The sequence below is a fragment of the Haliotis rubra genome, unplaced genomic scaffold, assembly GCF_003918875.1.
Source record: "Haliotis rubra isolate DU_JTF1 unplaced genomic scaffold, ASM391887v1 Scf13, whole genome shotgun sequence".
NCBI lineage: Eukaryota > Metazoa > Mollusca > Gastropoda > Lepetellida > Haliotidae > Haliotis > Haliotis rubra.
The window spans coordinates 2,729,369-2,740,777 of NW_025765225.1; positions in this window are offsets into that span (position 1 = coordinate 2,729,369).

Genomic DNA, 11,409 nt, shown 5'->3' on the forward strand with positions numbered 1-11,409 from the left:
AGCTGAAGTAGTTTCAGTGTCTTTTAATAACTGACAAGAAACGTGAAAGTTTGTTAAAGAGGTAACAGGGATGGATAACTCTAAATCAAAGTGAACGAATCTGGTCCTTCCTGCATTTTGCTCTGCGCATTTATCAACGTAAGTCAATTACTAAACTATCGATAGTTTTTCGTTTCTTCCATCGATTAATTTCGGAGACTCAACAATTGCAATCCATCGATAGTTCGATGCATCGTTAAAGCTGTAACAGGTGGACAGGTCGTCGAACATACCCCGCACAATTCGGTGTGCAGAGTTGCGTCCCCTGGACAGATCGGGAACCTTACTCCCATTTTCAGGTGACGGTGATCAAACTGGAACCCCCAGTTCATAGCGGCGTTCGGCCCGACTCATTACGTCTTTCGGTTACTAATTCCGAGTTTTGACTAACTAAATCAGTTGTGATCAAGGAAGGCTTACCATGTAATTCCTAATTAAATAAATTCGAAGCTGACAGTGATACCTGAGGAGTTCGGATATCACGAACTGATGTTGATTATCCCTATTAGTAAGTATTCGTTATAACCAGAATGGAATAGTTAATGTTCTTGGTCCCGCACTCAGCTTTACTTGTCAAGATATATTAGGGACTACAAGATTCTTTCACATTATTAAAGTGGCGGTCGGGTAGCCTAGTGGCTAAAGCGTCCGCTCGTTTCGCTGAAGACCCGGGTTCGATTCTCCACATGGGTACAACGTGTGAAGCCCATTTCTGGTGTCCATAGCTGGAATATTGCTAAAAGCGGCGTAAAATCATATTCGCCCACTCATATTATAATTAATCTGTCATGACAAGATGGCATAATAATTATTGTAATATGAATGGAGAGTCTGACCCTGACCTTCTTTTGATTATATCACTGTCGCCTCCATATAATCGGATCTGGACAAAGGTATACCGAGGGGATCTATTCTTAAAGGATTTGACGGACCTCTTCTAACATGGGTGCCAGCGTCGTTATTTCCGGGTTGAGTGCGCTTATAAGATATTATCAAGAGGGCTTCATGTTTCAACAATACATTAATTATATACTAAAAACATTATCTGTTTCAAATTCACTTACATGTACAACAAAACATAATCCCCTTTGCTTCCTCAAAGTGACAACCACCTTGCACTTCATCAAAATCCCAGCTATGAAGTGAAACGGATTTTACATTAGTGGAGAAATGTCATAAAATATTTACGACCGATTGTCTGTTCACCACCTCAAACACGACTCGCGGATATATCCCGTCGTGTCCATGAACTTCAGACATGAATTATTAATGTATTCTATTCACGCCGAGCTATCAATAAGCCGAATGTTTCCATTCATGGCGGTCTAACGGGATTCTCAATCTTGGATCACCTCGTAATATACACGTTTTAGTTCCGACTTCCGGGTGGGGAGACTGACTTAAGTGTCACTGGGTCCCGAAGCGTGTCAAAAGGCCTGACAGTATTGATAATTCATGGGGCGCTTTGACATCACCGTGTGGCCTTTATGTCAAATATTTGTGAAATACCAGATGAACCAGGTGGGCTTTTTCACGCTTTAAACAATTTTGCAGCAACGTCAGTGTAAAGGTTTTGAAATTTTGGATTATGGACGTAGAGTGAGTGAGTATGGTTTTACGCCGCTTTTAGCAATATTCCAGCAATATCACGGCGGGGGACATTAGAAATGGGCTTCACACATTGTGTCCATGTTGGGAATCGAACCCGCGTCTTCGGCGTGACGAGCGTCCGCTTTAACCTCTAGGCTACTGCACCGCCTCTTATGGAGGAAGACCCACCTAGGTTATCACCTTTGTTATGTGTGGCATGTAATTACGGTAAATGCCTTGGCGCCAGTTTGTCATATATTGGTCCAGACTCGATTATTTACAACCGCCGCCATATAGCTGGAATATTGCTGAGTGTGGCGTAAAACTCAACTCACTCACTCACTCATACCATGCCCGGGCTCGTCTTTGCACCAATGTGGTAACTGACTAAGACCTGCAACCCGTCGGACTTTCCTCCACATTAAGTTGACACACCTATTAAGTATAATGCTGTTTTAAATTCAGCATTTTCTTCACTAATTTGAGTAATTATGCAGCGTTGTTCTGCTCAGGCCCAAACCGAAGCGATGGGAGCAAGTGGATCCAGGTATTGTAATACAGTGTGAGAGGATATCTTACACTGGAAAACAGAGGATGTCTGAATCCCCGCCATCAGGAGGTTTCTCATACATGCAGCCCACAGACCTTATCATTCACAAACGTCTTCAGCGACCGTTTGAAGTTATATTATATCACGCCAATCTCTACACCATGTCTGACGTATAACGATTTGTACAGACACCGTCTTATCTGAAGAACTTCCTTCAAATCACAGCATTGATTTATATGGTATGTTTTGGCTGGGTGTTTTAAACAACAAGACGTGATACACGTGTCACGGAGAAAATGGTGCTGTTGGAGAGACAGTGGGAGATAGCTGCTGATGCAGATGCGCTTATAGCGTCAAGGTGTGTCTAAAACTTACGTCCGCGTAGATAATACTTCCCTAACAACTCCTGATGGTCGTTAGGAGGCGTCTAGAGGGATCGGATTTTCAGACTCGGTGACGTGGGTAATTGGGTGTGGTCGTACCCCGATAGTGATATCAATCACCTGTTTGTCGAGATTGGATTATTTGAGGTGGTCATGTAGGTGGAATAATGCTGGCTGCGGCAATAAACAACTAACACATTTCCATACACCGGATTATCGTTACTACACCGGGAATTGTCGAAGGTTAATTGTTCAATCATTGTGCTGAAAACCAGGGTAACGATCCACAATGCGTTCGTAGCGCTACGTCATTCGTAAGTCTATGAAAAACTATAGTGTTACGACAGGTCGTAATGTTACGAATGCGTCGTGGATTCAATCCCTGGTTCAAATCTCTAAATGAAAACAGTCTTAGTCGTTTATATATGCCAATTTATTTTGGGAAGTCGGGGTTTGGTTAATGTGGAGGCTCTTAATGATAGAATTCTATTGTGTAATTTTGCACATAGTATTTATTTGATAATTATTTGGTGCTGCATGTCAAAACTCATGATGAAACCATGGAATTCCAGGGCTAAATGCGCCAAGGTGGACAGACTCTCAGTTGGGTTGATTTTGTTGATGGCATCGTACTGCTGGCTGGTACAGCGATGGGAATAAACCAGGTGAAGTCAAGCTGCCGACCCAGCCATCCAGTCTCTGTGGCCAACGTAGTGTCCTGTGTCCTATTTTTTCCAAGTAAATACATTCAACACACTTAATTTGTTGGTTTGTCGTATTTCGTTTAAAACCACACTTCAGCAATAATCCAGGTATATGGCGACAGTCTGTAAATAATCGAGTCTGGACCAGACAATCCAGCGATAAACAGCATGAGCACCCATCTACGCAATTGACATGTGTCAACTAAGTCAGCGAGCCTGACCACCCGATCCCGTTAGTCGCCTCTTACGACAAGCTTGGGTGGCTGAATACCAGTTCTAACCCGGATCTTCACGGGTATCAACACAGTCAGAAAAACACATGCCGTGTCACCTGCAGTTCTTATATACATTGAAAAATATAAAGGAATATTAACAAGGCAATAGATACTTATACTAAGCAGCCTTAAAACTACGACTATCGTACGTAAGTGTTAAGGTATGGGAGCTATGATCACCTCTGCTAAGATCGCTTTGAACAACGGCACCCAGGCTGATTTGTTTGTTTATGTGTCCTTATATTTTTGAACGCCGCACACAATATTCAAGCTTTGTGACGGCGGTCTGCAAATAACCGAGTCTGGACCGATCCCCTTTGTTGCCTTTTACGTCAAGCAATGGTTTCTAATAGTGCAGTGGCTTAGGGTGAAAATAGATACTTGGCGGACTAAAGCATGAAACTTTGCATAGTGCTGGGGAATATCATGATAAAACAAGGTGTTTTGCTATAAAACCAGCGGAGGAAAGTTATATAGTGTTAAAATTGGAAATCCTTGATTTTTGGCGGCCATCTTGGACGCCATCTTGAATGTTTCAGAAAGTGGGCCCCAAAAATCGGGCACCCCCCCAAAATATGTTTTATCATGATATTCCCCAGCACTATGCAAAGTTTAATGCTTTAGTCCGGCATGTAACGATCAACCTCAAAATCGGACCTAAGCCACTGCACTATAAAGACCAAATCTAACCCGGGTCTTCACGGGTAGTCGTTGTACGAAACAGCGCTGCGACTGTCGTATGTTTGTCAAGATGTGGTAGTCGCGTCCAAGTTAGTGTTAAGATTGCCTTGAAAACAGCATCCTGGAGAAAAAGTCGAGCATACGGAGACCTATGGAAGACGACGTCCTGCGAATTATTGCATAGTAGCTCCCCATGATTGTTGATGTCTGTGTGGATGTACTCGGTCAGGTTCCTGGTACACTACTAAACTGCATTGGACCTTGTGGGTCATGTAGACCGTTCGTAACAAGCAGGATTAGTGTAGGAAAGGCACATGCCCTTTGGACAGTAACACAAAAATGAAAGAAACATTGCGCAAATCAGGGTCTTTCGACCACCTCGTTTTAGTTTCAGAATTATGCATATATACATCAGTGGTTCTGTGTGAGATACTCAAGGATGCATAGCAGCGTAGTCAGTCAGCAATGCCTGTAAAGTAAGTCAAGTATGCTTCAAACAGAAAACAGCTGACTCTCAGCTATATATATTTGAGAGAAACAAATTGAAAAGGAGCCCTCGTGGGATTCCGAACATGAGGTTGGGTTTTTTGTTTGTGTTAATTTGTTTGTTTGGTTTGGTTTTTCTTAACGCCGCATTCAGCAATATTCCAGTTATATGGCGGCGGTCTGTAAATAATCGAGTCTGAACCAGACAATCCAGTGCTCAACAGCATGAGCATCGATCTACGCAATTGGGAACCGATGACAGGTGTCAACCAAGTCAGCGAGCCTGACCAACCCGATCCCGTTGGTCGCCTGTTACGACAAGCATAGGTTACTGAAGATCAATTCTAACCCGTATCTTCACGGGTCCCGAACATAAGGAAATCTAGACTTGCTTTATTCAGAGTGTTACAGGCAGTGTTCGGCCGAAGGGAAAGCAATATGGTTCAGGTGAGACAGCCTAAAAGAAAAGTTGGAGCGTTTTAAATGTTGAGATTAACATTGATTTATGGGATGTTTAAAGATGCACCGAGCTGGCAACTTTACCCGGATTTATCATGGAACGGGCTCAACGAGATGTGTCTGTCTACAATCTGAAGCGATTCCATGGTATATTTATCATTTGCTTTGATATTTTTTCAACCCTCCCCTTTCGGTCTGTGCGAGACTAAAGGGTGGAAACTAATAAACAATTCAATATAAAATTAAAAATACATAAAACCTTATCAAAGTATGTGGTTTCTTTAAATGAATAAACATGAAAGATCAAACATATTTTAATCAGCCTGTTTAAATCTTTGAAATATCAATCTATACTCGTGCAGGCTGTTGACATGTGCGTGATCGACTAAATGCAAAATAGAATTATGAAGTCGAGGTTGTTTCCGGTGGAGACATTGCACGATGTCTGATCGAGCACCTGCAGGCATCAAGCGGCGATACAACTATCTAAAATACTCCCCGTGTGTAAACAATTGCGCACAGTGTATGATTAGTGGATGCAAGTTACAGTATACATGCACATCACGTGAAGATACGGAGCCACATAACGGTATCGTGAGTGATGTAACTATAAACAGGGAAGTTTAACAGTTCATAAGAACTGCTATACCATATACCTGCATAAAGATTGTCAGTTTATATTATAATTCCTAGATTATATAAATGGTAATAACATGTTGTACCTGTGCCGTCGGCTTATCTCGACTTGTCTATTACCAAGATAGAATTTCAAGTACAAGTCCTTGGACTTATCATTCAGTATTGACATTGAGGAGGTTTGCTACGCTGTTGCCTATACCATTGCCGACCTTGTTCAGGCGCTTTAGGAAATGTAAACTGGGTTCCGTTATGGAAAGCGATCATACTTCACTTCTACTTACGACTGTGCTAGCAGGTAACTTTGTAGAACAGCACCCTGTGCTTTGAAAAGTCAGGGATCAACATCGCCCGTCACATGACGCTATGCACCAATACGGCCCCGTCACATGATGCAATGCACCAGTACTGGCCCGTCACATGACGCAATCCACCATTACTAGCCCGTCACATGACGCTATGCACCATTACTGGCCCGCCACATGACGCTAGGCGACAATACTGGCCCGTCACATGACGCTAGGCGACAATACTGGGTCGTCACATGACGCTAGGCGACAATACTGGCCCGCCACATGACGCTAGGCGACAATACTGGCCCGTCACATGACGCTAGGCGACAATACTGGCCCGTCACATGACGCTAGGCGACAATACTGGCTCGTCACATGACGCTAGGCGACAATACTGGCTCGTCACATGACGCTAGGCGACAATACTGGCCCGTCACATGACGCTAGGCGACAATACTGGCCGTTACATGACGCTAGGCGACAATACTGGCTCGTCACATGACGCTATGCACCAATACGGCCCCGTCACATGATGCAATGCACCAGTACTGGCCCGTCACATGACGCAATCCACCATTACTGGCCCGTCACGTGACGCAATCCACCATTACTGGCCCGCCACATGACGCTATGCACCATTACTGGCCCGTCACATGACGCTATGCACCAGTACTGGCCCGCCACATGACGCTATGCACCATTACTGGCCCGTCACATGACGCTATGCACCAGTACTGGCCCGCCACATCACGCTATGCACCAGTACTGGCCCGCCACATGACGCTAGGCGACAATACTGGGTCGTCACATGACGCTAGGCGGCAATACTGGCCCGCCACATGACGCTAGGCGACAATACTGGCCCGTCATGACGCTAGGCGACAATATGACGCTAGGCGACAATACTGGCTCGTCACATGACGCTAGGCGACAATACTGGCCCGTCACATGACGCATGACGCTAGGCGACAATACTGGCTCGTCACATGACGCTAGGCGACAATACTGGCCCGTCACATGACGCTAGGCAGCAATACTGGCTCGTTACATGACGCTAGGCGACAATACTGGCCCGTCACATGACGCTAGGCGGCAATACTGGCTCGTTACATGACGCTATGCACCAGTACTGGCTCGTCACATGACGCTAGGCGGCAATACTGGCTCGTCACATGACGCTAGGCGACAATACTGGGTCGTCACATGACGCTAGGCGACAATACTGGGTCGTCACATGACGCTAGGCGGCAATACTGGCCCGTCACATGACGCTAGGCGACAATACTGGGTCGTCACATGACGCTAGGCGGCAATACTGGCCCGTCACATGACGCTAGGCGGCAATACTGGCTCGTTATATGACGCTAGGCGGCAATACTGGGTCGTCACATGACGCTGGATGCCAATAGTTGTACCACAATTAAAACTATTTGAATTATACTTTCATTTAAAGTGAGAATTCCATTTATTCAGCCAACAACTGATGCATGCTCTTTGACACGACTATGCCCTCGTATTTGACATGGACAGGACTTTCAAATACAGACAGTCAGCCAGCCCATGTTTACGAGCCTACAGCTAAAGGATGCGACCACAATCACCCTCAATACATATCCACAGGCGTCAGACTCACCATCTGTTGCGTTTGTTTGCATACTAAGCATATCTCGAGTTGTAGCAAGGTGGCCGAATTAACAAGCCATAATGTTGAGCGGAAATGAAGCAAGTATAAGCTGAAGGCTTCTAGCGGTGTCAGGCAACTCACGCCACCCACAAGAATCAATGACAGCAGAAGTCGCAAGATACAGCACGGTGTCCGCATGTCTCCGGCAACGCAAAACCACGCTCCGACAAATGAAGCGATGCGGCTATGTGGCTTGGCTCGCAGACCAAGTGCGTCATCGGGTTGTATATTGTAAAAGTCAATTTCTTTGTCGGCTGCAGCCTGTACACGCCGGCGTGCGGCGATTTGCCGCGGATAATTCCCAACTTTAAGAGTTAAGACTGTAGTTTCAAATTGAATCAATCGAATTAAACTTGACTTGGGGCAAAACCGGGGCTGACGTTATTTCCGATGTATTGTACACAAGAAGCGAACAGAACACACGGTACAGGTGGGAATAGGTGAAAAAGAGTCAGCATTAAAAGTAGAAACGCGGATTGTATGACGTGCATGCGTCAGAGACACGTTTCGTAAATTTTCCACATGAAGTCAATGACGTGCTGTGTGAGATCATTGAATCCGATTTCATCTCAAATGAATTGACTTCTTCATGCGGTATCTCGTTAATCGGGGAATCCTTTTATCCAGTTTGTCAACCCAGATGAAAACAGGACGTTCTGTGCAAATGAAGTTACAAAGCAATCAGTCTATAGTTTAGACAGGTGTCAATTAAAAGGTTTGAATAGTTGGGAATGTTTCATTTATATAATTCGTTTCCTGGTACTATATTTAACCTTTCCTCTGAACACAGTTTGTTTTATTCCACAATATACTTCAGGGCTGAAGAAATTATACTTTACTGTAGTAATTACTGCATAAACCTTTGTTACACTAATTGGTTAATTATCACCATAACTGAGAACCCGTGAAGATCCGGGTTAGAATTGGTCTTCAGTAACCCATGCTTGTCGTAAGAGGGGACTAACGGCATCGGGTGGTCAGGCTGTTTGACATATGTCATCGTATCCCAGTTATGTAGATGGATGCTCATGCTGTTGATCACTAGATTGTCTGGTCCAGACTCGATTATTTACAAACCACCGCCACATAGCTGGAATATTGCTGAGTGTGGCGTTAAACAAACCAACTAACCATAACTGAGAAAATGACTAGAGAGATTCCTGCACCAGCGAGGGATTTTACGGCACTTCAGTTCCCGTTGCGTGAATGTATACGTCAGTGCAAAAGAACACGAAGTCCTGACTATCCTCAGAATCAGTTTACATTGTACATTGAGACTGATTGTATAGGACGTCATGACAATACAAATAACAGTATTTTAACTGCATACAAGGAAGATCCGATGTAGCAAAGATTCGAACACGAGATTACTGCGGATATGAAAGCGGGTAGGTGTGTTCAAAACAACGTTTGATGATTGTTTGTTTAACGCCGCACGGAATTTTGCCACCTATATGACGGTGGTCTGTAAATAATCGAGCACGGATGTGACAATCTATAGTCTGTTTGCAGTGAAAACGTACCGATGAATTTCACTCTAAACAAAAGAGTAAATCGATTAAAGCGAAATTTAGATTGCGAATCCTCATAATTTTACCTTGCCAATTGAACATTTAAATCTCAGTTGTTTAAGTTCTGATGAAACACCGAGAACAAGTAGGGCTGGTCTAAGGTAACGCTAATAACGTACAGCACGTGCATTTGTTTCACTGTTCCAACTACTGCGTTCACCCCCTTGTAATACAAACCAATAATAGCGATTTGAATCTATGATCGTTTGTTAAACAACTTTTATCCTAAGTTGAATAAAATTCTGAGATTTAAATGTTCATTTGGCAAGGTAAAATTATGAGGATTCGCAATCTTAATTTCACTTAAGTTGATTTACTTTTTTGTTTAAAGTGAAATTTATCGGTACGTTTTCACTGCAAACAGACTATAGTGAGTGGCATCATGTACATCAATCTACGAACATTGGGATAAGATGGCAGGCATCAACCAGGTGAGCCTGACCACCCGATTACATTAAATTACTGGAAAGTGTGGCCCAGACTCGGATATTTGCAGACCGTAACTGGAATGACCGAGGAGAGTTCTATGGATGCCACTCAAAGAAGCGTAAATGGAATATTGCTTTGTACGGCTTTAAACAAACGAAACAAACATGTCAGTGCTAGGATGTGAAACTCATGATGCCATCTTGTGATACATGTTGCCTTTCTGTTTCAACAACTACCGTATCCGTGGTGTAGTGGTTAGAGCGTCCGCCCGGAGAGCGGAAGGTCGCGGGTTCGATCCCCGACTACGTCATACCAAAAGACGTTAAAATATGGTACTTGTTGGTCCCTGCCTGGCGCTCGGCATTAATGGGTACAACAAGGACTGGTCGGCTCGGAGTCGGTATAATGTGTCTGAGTGGGGTATTCATGCTTCACTGCGCCATGGTATCTCAGTGGGCTTGCACTATAAAACCAGCTTAAATCTGGGCTAGTACAAGCAGCCGCACATACACGTACACACGCATGCACGTCGTCATATGAGCGAAATATTCTCAAGCACGACGTTAAACCTAATTTCACCTCACCTTCTGTTTCAACTGAATATAAAACCCAGTAAACAGGTATAAACTCTTTGACTATGTCTTCAAATGCCACACTATCATTTTACATGTGAATGAAGGCGGCGATCTAAATCTACACGCCAGGCACCTCTAATGCCATTACTATTGATCTAGCACAATGTAAGCCTGACTACACTTAAGTGCCGTTAGCTGACCAAAGAAATACATAGCCTCAGTGAAGACCGTAAGTGAAGGATGTCACATCGGTACAAATTGCAGATGTTTAGAAGAGTCGGCGTCTTTGAAGTAGAGAGATGCAACGCGGCCTTGTACGTCAGTACGGAATACGCTGTACCAGCCACCTACGTACTTAGTCTCCTAACTGAATTACAGGCGACGGGTCTACGTGTGAACAATGGCGGCGATCACTTCTCCGAGACAAAGTTGTTGCCATCTGTTGGAGTATTGCGAAACTCAGGGCACAGTGTTTTGGTGTCTGAGGCGTTGAAACTCGCCTTGCAGGGTTGCGTCCCTTATGTGTGAACTGGAACCTGTGATCATGAGTTTGACCCATATATTTGCCCTGGTCTTAATCATTTTCTCTTCCTTTTACCAAGCTTGTAAAATAATATCTGTTGTTGTTTTGTTGGTGTTACGTTGTGCTCAGAAGGTACGAAGATAATTTTCTCTTTTTCGTTTTAGGTGACACAAGTCTGAGCCGGACTAGTAGTAATCAAATGAGTATCACAGCAATGGAATCTTACAATAAGATTGGGGCGGTGGGGTAGCCTGGTGGTTAAAGCGTTCGCTCGTCACGCTGAAACCCCGGGTTTGATTCCCCAAATGTGTGAAGCCCATTTCGGGTGTCCCCCGCCGTGATGTTGCAGGAATATTGATAAAAGCGGCGTAAAACCATATCACTCAATCACTCTCACTACAATAGGAGTGAGACGTGTATTACCTAAGGTAATCCCATGGACAAAGGTATGGTGAAGGCAGACCAATGGTCCTTATCGAGTACTAAATCGAGAAACTGACCCTTGTAGCTAAAAGATGCAACTTTGCACAG